This window comes from Myotis davidii, unplaced genomic scaffold (assembly GCF_000327345.1).
Source record: "Myotis davidii unplaced genomic scaffold, ASM32734v1 scaffold299, whole genome shotgun sequence".
In the NCBI taxonomy this organism is placed as follows: Eukaryota; Metazoa; Chordata; class Mammalia; order Chiroptera; family Vespertilionidae; genus Myotis; species Myotis davidii.
The window spans coordinates 8,188,121-8,196,436 of record NW_006293088.1 but is presented as its reverse complement, the minus strand read 5'-3'; the positions used below and the strand labels follow the sequence as shown (position 1 = coordinate 8,196,436).

Below are 8,316 nucleotides of genomic sequence, written 5' to 3'. Positions count from 1 at the left end.
CATAGCTAAGATGTCATTTATTTAAATGATTTGCAGTTTAACTATTTTAACTAAATTTTCCTTTTAGGACTTTTTCTTAGCATTTGCTTCTGTTCATTTATTAGCTTTATTTTTACATTTTCAGATAATTTTCTTAAAAAATCAATTGAAAGAAGAGCTAGAGATTTTAGAATCCTATGTAATAAAAGCATAATATGCAAATTGACCTAACAGGTCAGAACAACCGGTTGCTATGACACACACTGACCACCAGGGGGCAGACACTCAATGCAGGAGCAGCCCCCTGGTGATCAGTGCACTCCGCAGAGGGAGGGCTGCTCAGCCGGAAGCCAGGCCCATGGCTGGCAGGAGCCTTTCCCGCCTCCTCTGCAGGCGGGCGGTAAGGAGCAAGGGGTCCTGGACTGCGAGAAGGCACAGGCTGGGCTGAGGGACCCCCCCGACCCCCCCAGTGCACGAATCCCATGCACCAGGCCTCTAGTATGTTTATAATTAAATAACCACGGATGCTATTTGCAAAACATAGAGGATTTATTTTCCGAATGACAACGAACAGGGCAGAGTTTGCCTAGCGTTTCTTCTGGGCTCTTTTCAGATGAAGCGTGTCTGCTGTTAATTTCTAAGACGGTTGGTTTTGAGTTGACAAGTAGGTGGTCCTCACTTCAGACGCAGTATTTCCAGAAGCACTCAGAGGGGTGCCCACGCTTCTCGTGCTGCTCCCTGACTCGGGCCAGAAGTCGATTCAGTAAAATGTCGGGGTCTTGTCCGGAGAAAGCCTGAAACCGAGACCCAACAAACAAAAACAGACGGATTATCAATGAGTTAAAAGGAACTGGGGTCCAGGTGTGAGGCCTTTCCTCCTGTTCTCAGGGCCTTAACTGCAGTCGGAGCCCAGCATGTGGGCTCTAACCAGTGGCCCGTCCAGTGTGTGCAGCCCTACGGTTGCTGAGAGTCTCCCTGCACCCTCGTCCACCTATTTCTATTTAAGCAATCTGTCCGTGGCCTCGCCAGTTTGGTTCAGTGGATAGAGCGTCGGCCTGCGCACTAAAAGGTCCCGGGTTCAGTTCCGGGCAAGGGCACATGCCCAGGTTACAGGCTCCATCCCCAGTAGGGGGTGTGCAGGAGGCAGCCGATCAATGATTCTCTCTCATTGATGTTTCTCTCTCTCCCTCTCCCTTCCTCTCTGAAATCAATAAGATATTTTTTTAAAATAACTTCTTCGTAACAAGTTCCAGACATGCGTTATCTTCTGTGTAAAGCAGATCTTACTTGGCTTGAAACTAAGTTCTTGGACCCTTGGTTTGGGGGGTATTCTAAATTTTCACAAGCAAATCACCCATATGATATTAGAGTCTTTAACCAGAATCCTTCTGTTGAGAATATAAACATCTGAATGATGACTTCTAATTAGTCACAGGTAGAAGCGCCTTATCCCCTTCAGGGTTACCCCAGGAGGGACCCAGGTGGGGCTCAGGTGGGACCCCAGGAGGGACCCAGGTGAGGCTCAGGTGGGACCCCAGGTGGTCTCCCCCATGGGGCTCAGGTGGCGTGCCGTCCCTGGGACCGCGTGTCCCTGAGTAAGTTCGTACAAGGATGTTAGCGGGAGAAGCTGCCTCTGGTCAGAGTGTCTGGGAAAGGCCTGGTGAAGTGAAATGAGCTGCTCAGGGATTCCTGGGCTTCCATGTGCCCACGGGCAGAGGTGCGCCAGGGCAGGAGTGGGGCTGGGACGGTGCTCGGCTGCGGACGGGCTCAGGACTGGGGTCCCCAGAAAGCCCGTTAGGAAACGTGGATTTAGAGTTGGGGTGGCTGATGATCAGATTCAGGTTTCTCTTTCAGCATTCAAGGCCCCCATTCATGGTCCTCATTTCTAACATTCGGTGTCGTCCATCGTCCCCGTCACACAGTCTCCCTGCTGCCCCAGCCCCTCCCCCCTCCACGCGCACCCTCCCCCTCAGTGTCTGCGTGTGTCCTTCCTCAGATGTTACGCTCAGTGCTTCTCGAAGCTCCTCCGTCTGAAGCAGACTCCCCCGCCCCCCGGGACCCTGGTGAGCTGCAGACTGGGGCTCCGTGGTGCTGGGGGCGGGGGGTCCGAGTGTCAGCATCTCTCACCCTTTTAGGCCTCACGCAGTCACTCACCTTTCTCGTGTTTCCTCTTGGGTTACGCACGTTGATGCCGGCATCTAGAAAACAGTATTGTGAAACGGTTCATCATCAGATCTGTTGCTCCCACTTCACGCTGGTCTGATGTAAACTACAGGCTGGACTATTACTGACGCATGTCTCGTTTCTGGCCTTCCTGTCCCCCCCGCAGCGGTGTTCGCCTGACGGCAGGCCAGCCCACACCCTGTTCTCTCTCCTGCAGAATTCACGGGGCGCTGCATTGTCCTCAACACTTAGCAGGTCAGTGGTTTATCAAAAACATTTTATAACCAACTCCCTCCTATTAAACAATGCCTATGAGAAGTCTCCATTCCTTCCGGAATGCCCTGGGCATGTGGCAGTGCCTGGAGAAGTGCGGTCCTGGAGGGAGTACAAACCTTGTGTTGTACTTTGCGTCACACGCCTCACAGACCTGCCTTGGTTGCACCGGGAAGGCCTGGCGCCCTGCGCTGAACGAGTCCCTCGGTCAAGTTTCTGTTTCCAACAGCATTTGCGGACTTCAGTCTCGGCCACATTTCGGTCATCCTCCCGGTGTTTCAGGGTTTCTCATCACTGGTGACCGATGGCCAGTGATCTCTGGTGTTACCACTGTCATTGTTAGGGGTGCCACAGACCAACACATACAAGATGGTGACTCAGATACGTGTTGTGGCTGCTCCGCCAACCAGCCGTCCCCCTGTCTCTCACTTCTCCTCAGGCCTCCTTGCTCCCTGAGACACAACAGTAGTGAAATGAGGCCAATGAGTAACCCTAGAGTGGCCTCGGGTGTTCAAGTGAACGGAGGGATAACGCATCGCTCCCTTGTTTAGACCAAAAGCTACGCTTAGTGAGGAAGGCATGTGGAAACTGAGAGGCCAAACACCAGGCTGCTGGAGCCATTTAGCCAAGTTGTGAATGGGAAGGGGAAGTATTTTTTGTTTTGTTTTGTTTTGTTTTTTGTGAATCCTCCCCTAAGGGTATTTTTTCCATTGATTTTCAGAGAGTGTGAGAGGGAGGGAGAGAGCGAGAGAGAGAAACAGCGATATGAGATGTGAGACAGGGTCAAACCTGCAACCCAGGTGCGTGCCCTTGACCGGGAATCAACCCCACAGCTCTTCAGGGCGCAGGCTACTGCTCTACCACTGAGCCACACCGGCCAGAGCGCAAAGGGACTAAAAGCGCTCCCCCAGCGAACACACGAGTGATAAGACATGGAAAAGCCTGTTGCTGGTGTGGGGAAAGCTCAGAGATCTGGGCAGACGCCCACGACAGCCACAGCATTCCCTAAGCCACGTCCCATCTCTCCAGCCCCAGGACGGCTGTCAGGGGAGGGAGCTGCAGGAGGAGGAAGCTGGCCGAGGCTGGTCATGCGGTTTAAGGAGAGCAGCCGTCATCACATGCGAGTGCAGGGAGCAGCCTGTGTGGGAAGCAGACGCCGTCCAGGACTTTCACGGCTCGGAGGACAGGCCGGCTCTCCTGTTGGGGGCTAATGTTGCTGGCGGCTTTAGGTTGAAGCTGATGCTCATTCGCCACCTGGGAAGCCTAGAGCCTTGGGAACAGGCTCAGTCTACTTGCCTGCGCTCTGCGAATGGCCAACAAAACCTGGGTGACAACACCGCTGGTTTACTGCATAGTTTAAGGCCACTGTGGAGACTTCCTGCCCAGAAAATGGAGGATTCTTTTCAAACTATGACTGCTCACTGACAGCGCCCCGTCCACCCAAGCACCTGGACGGAGACGGACCATGCGGGTCGTGCTGCTTTCGTGCCGACACAGCAGCCGTCTGCAGCCCGTGGGCCGAGGAGCCCCTGGGCTGTCAGGTCTCATTTAGGAGCTGCATTTTGTGAGGCCGTAGCTGCCAGGGATGGCGGTTCCTCTGGGGGACCTGGGCACAGTCCACTGAAACCTGGGAGGGACTCCCCACTCTAGACGCCACCGAGAACAAGCGTGACTCATGGGAAGAGGACAGAGTAGCAGCATCCAGAGGGGTTTGGAAGAAGTTGGCTCCGGCCCTCACGGGCGGCTTCGAGGGGCTCAAACTTCGTGGAGGAAGGAACTGCCAGAAGCAGAACCAGGCGTGGAGGTGGGAGGTGTGACCGCGTTGCTGCATCTCCTGTAAAACTACCGGATGGGAAGGCGCTTCCCTGCTGGAGGCTCTGTGGCGGCATTGTTAGTTAAGGTGCGCACAGCGTTGTTGTTGGACATAGTGCTATGGCACACGTCATAGAACACAGTTCGTGTAGACAGTCACAGGCACCAGGAAACCAAACATTTCATTGTACCGCGTGACCTGCTTTGTGGCGGTCGCTGCTGCGTTGTGGGCTCTGGAACCACCCGCAGCATCTCAGAGGCGCGCCTGCAGCGGCGCTGGCCGTGACTGTTATGTGTGTGTGGCTGTGCTGGCCATTTTGCTTGCATTTCCTCACGGGCTCCTCATCATAACGCTATGAGGCAGGTATTTTTATCGGGCCTGTCTACTGATGAAGGACCAGGTGCAGAAAGACTAAGTCATCTGCTTAAGATTTTAGCGAATGGGAAGCCAGCACCTGAAACGGCACTTACTAGAAACTGCATATACCCTCTCTTCCTCCAGAACAGAAGTCTGTGCAGAAGAAGATGCCCCGGTGCCAGGGAGAGCCGGCGCGTGCCAGGAGTTGGGAGGAGAGAGAAGAGGCTGCAGAGGGGGCCCCTTGCCAGGGAGGGCCAGGCGCGTGATTGGTTTACTTATTTCATGAAGTGCATCTTTATGTTCCGAGGAGGGCTCTGCCTCATGGGAGATGCGACTAGAGAGCGAATTCAGAGCCATAAAATCAGACGAGCTGTCGCCACCAGAACCCTTACCTGCTTTCCCGAGCCCATCAGCTGTGTCTGCCCCTGGCGTCCCCAGCAGCCCGCGCAGAAGGGACAGGGACGGTCTGTCCAGTTCGTCCCGAGCTGGCCCGCCTCCATCTGCTGCACAGAGTAAGGATGGGTATTAGCAACGGGGTTCCTCCTTCAGCCCGTTCCTTTCATCCGTTCCCTCTGTTCTCCACCGTCTTGGGGGGGTGGGGGCGGGGCACCGAGCACAGGGAGGTCATACTAGAGAAACTGCCACGGCTAGGCCGGTCGTCCGTGGTGTTTTCATTAACAGGAGGGCTGCGGTCCAGTGTGCGAGCCAGCGGAACAGCCAGCCAAGGGGAGAGGATCTACTTCCGACTCGACCGCCTGTGACCAACCATGCCGTCGACGGCCGTGAGTCGGGGTAGAGCTGCGCCCGGATCGGTTAAATGTGTTTCCCCTGGAGGTGGCTCTTCCTCCTGCCCGGCATCTGCTGCTGCCTCTGGCTCGTGGGGACTCGGTGGGAAAGCGGGAGAGGAGAGGGAAGGACAGGCTTTCTGCGAGCAGGGTTATGTGCTTCCTATTGGCAGAGATGCCATCGCCGCCCCTTTCAGGCCTTTAAGAGGCCAAGGCCGTTATTAGACAAGAGGCAGCTTTCAAATCCTCTTTACAGAGCTTGACAGTAATGTTGCCCATGTGAAGTGCGGCCAACCTCAGGCCTGTGTCAGTTGGATAGAAAGTAGATATGCCGTAGCCGGTTTGGCTCAGTGGATGGAGCGTCGGCCTGCGGACTGAGGGGTCCCAGGTTTGATTCCGGTCAAGGGCATGTACCTTGGTTGCGGACACATCCCCAGTGGGGGATGTGCAGGAGGCAGCTGATCGATATTTCTCTCTCATCGATGTTTCTGACTCTCTGTCCCTCTACCTTCCTCTCTGTAAAAAGTCAATAAAATATATTTTTTAAAAAAAGAAAGAAAGAAAGTAGATATGGACGGGAAGAGCAGGAAGCACAGGGAAGGTGTGTGGGTAGTGCCTGTGGGTGTGAGGCTGGGCCGGGGTAGCTCTCGGCCAGGGGGCACCGTGTTGAGATTGGAGACGCGGCGTCCTGTGATGCAGGTAACACAAGGCTTGCACGTCCCCAGCTGCAGCCTTCATCGAAAGACAGTGAGCCAACCTGATAAAGGCACCTGAGCAAGTCCCAGCACTTCTGAGAACGTGAGTGAGAACCAGTGAAGTCCGGCCACATATACGTGTTGATGTCATAAAGGATCATTTATGGAGAAACAGACGAGAAAAAATATTCAGGCAAAAACTCTAACGTCAGGTGCCACCTGTTTGGAATTTGAGTGAGATGGCATCCTCATTTCATTGAAGTTTTTTTATTTTTTTAAATACTTTTTTTATTTCATCTAAGTTTTTAAAATCATAATAATATGCACATTTTTGAAGATGAGCCAGCCACTCCAGAGGTCGCTTGGCAGCACACAAGGCACCGGCGGTGCTTGGCAATTACCGGAAAATCGGGAGAAACTTGAGAGACTGGAAGTTATAAGATCAGTGGCTAGGAAGAACTCTTTTTTTCTTCATTTAAAGAAAAATTGTTTTTAAAAAACCCAAAATCAAAGACAAGATAAAACCCAGTGAAAATGTTTGTGGGACCTGCTCCCTAAGCACCAATCCTCGTTTTTGTTTGTTAAACTGGAGAGGTGAGAGCACAGTACGTATCCGCTTCACTCGTGCATTTTTTCAAATTGAGCTCAGACCCGAACTGCATGCAGCATCCACGCACAGGGAGCGGTGAGTGTGCGCGGGGAGCCGCGGCCTCCCTGGCTCCAGCTGGTGGCTCTTTACATTTTTAATGCACATTTTGTTCCATATGACACGTCAGACGGTTACTTTTCAACTTAAAATAAGAAAGGATTAAAATTTAAATATTTTAAATCTCCAGTGGGAACAACCAAACTCTGCATTCAAAGAGTTCACTTAAAATTAAAACAAGAATAATGTTTTTCATTGAGTGCAACTTGTAACATTGAAAAGCTGACCCAAACCAAAAGTTTGAATCATGGAGGTGACACGACATGAGCAGTGCTCCCACCCTTCGTTCTAGTCTTGCATTTTGGAGAGAAAAGCCACCTGTTCCCATAACTGGACCTGAAATGTGCTGTGAGGACCCCCGAGTGTCCGTTCCACAGCCGGCACTGGGTTTAACGGGACTCCGGCTATGCAGGAACGCCCGTTCTCCTCTCTAGCACTGCGCTGAAGACCCTGCTCAAGGCCCTTGCAGGACGAACGCCGGGAAACAAACTCCTCTTACCTGAGAGCTGCAGGGGCCCTGCCCTGGCACCCGGGGCGGGGAGGGAGAGGAGAGGCTGCAGGCATCCGAGGAAAAGCAGGCAGCAGGCCAGCCGGTACATGGCTGATCCCAGACAGGGCTCTCGCTTCCGGCTGCTGCTCTCCAGAACTTCGCTCCTTCTCATTCTGCGATCAGCGACGATATATATATTATCCTGTGACCTCATCCCATCCCCTCCCCCAAAAAAGCAAGTAAATTGATTGGCTGTGGAGGCTAAAAGGCAATCACTTGGCATTGATGTAATTTTTCAAGGCAACGACTCATAGGCAATAAATCTATTGTCTTGTTCCTAGTGTACAGCGTGGATATTCTATAAAGAGCAGTTGAGTGTATGGATCTGGCAGACGGAGCGATCCAGGGCCATCAATCGTGAGCTACCGGGTCAGGCAGAGCTGAGGGGCCAAGGCGAGATGGGATCGGTGAGTCCCAGCGCACGAGGCGCCGAATGTCATGAGGTGCATCGTTTTCCTTCTCTCAATCCTTCATGAGCGAGTCGGTGGACTGCCAGGCTGTGTTTGGGACGGCCGTGCCCGCAGAAGGACAGCGTGTGGGTTAAAACTTATACCTGGTCATTGACGACAGTGAAGACCCGTTCAAACACACAGCACCCATCCAGGCCCAGGCAGGTTTGCACAGACAGGCGGCCTCGGGTAACACTGCCCGCACGTGGGTCTCGGAGAAGGCAGTGCCGTTCCTTAGAGTTGGGTGTCATGCAGGGAGGAGTGAAGAACAAGCCTGAAACCTTGCTGGTCGGTCTTTCCAGACTTACCTGGAAACATTGCCCAGCCTGGTGCAAGCCCAGATTGGGGCAGCCGCCGCCTCCAGGACGCCCTCCAGGCTGCCTTCTGCCCCACCAGCCTCCACTGTGCACCGCACGCACAAGCTCTTAGCACATAAGTCAGATCATATCTGGGTTTTTTTCCCTCAAAACCCTATATTGACCTGAACATAAAAGTTAAAACTACAGAATCACTAGGGGGAAAAACACGAACACACAACCTTCGGGT

General features: G+C 53.2%; 1 long non-coding RNA gene across 1 annotated transcript; it reads right to left on the bottom strand.

Annotated features, from left to right (window-relative positions):
* Positions 1 to 515: 515 nt before the first annotated feature.
* On the bottom strand, positions 516 to 5,074 carry LOC107183594. The gene is made up of 3 exons (XR_001514383.1): positions 4,978 to 5,074; positions 2,134 to 2,177; positions 516 to 773 (listed from the first exon to the last, which is right to left on the bottom strand). It is a non-coding gene; the product is annotated as an uncharacterized LOC107183594 (long non-coding RNA).
* Positions 5,075 to 8,316: the final 3,242 nt, after the last annotated feature.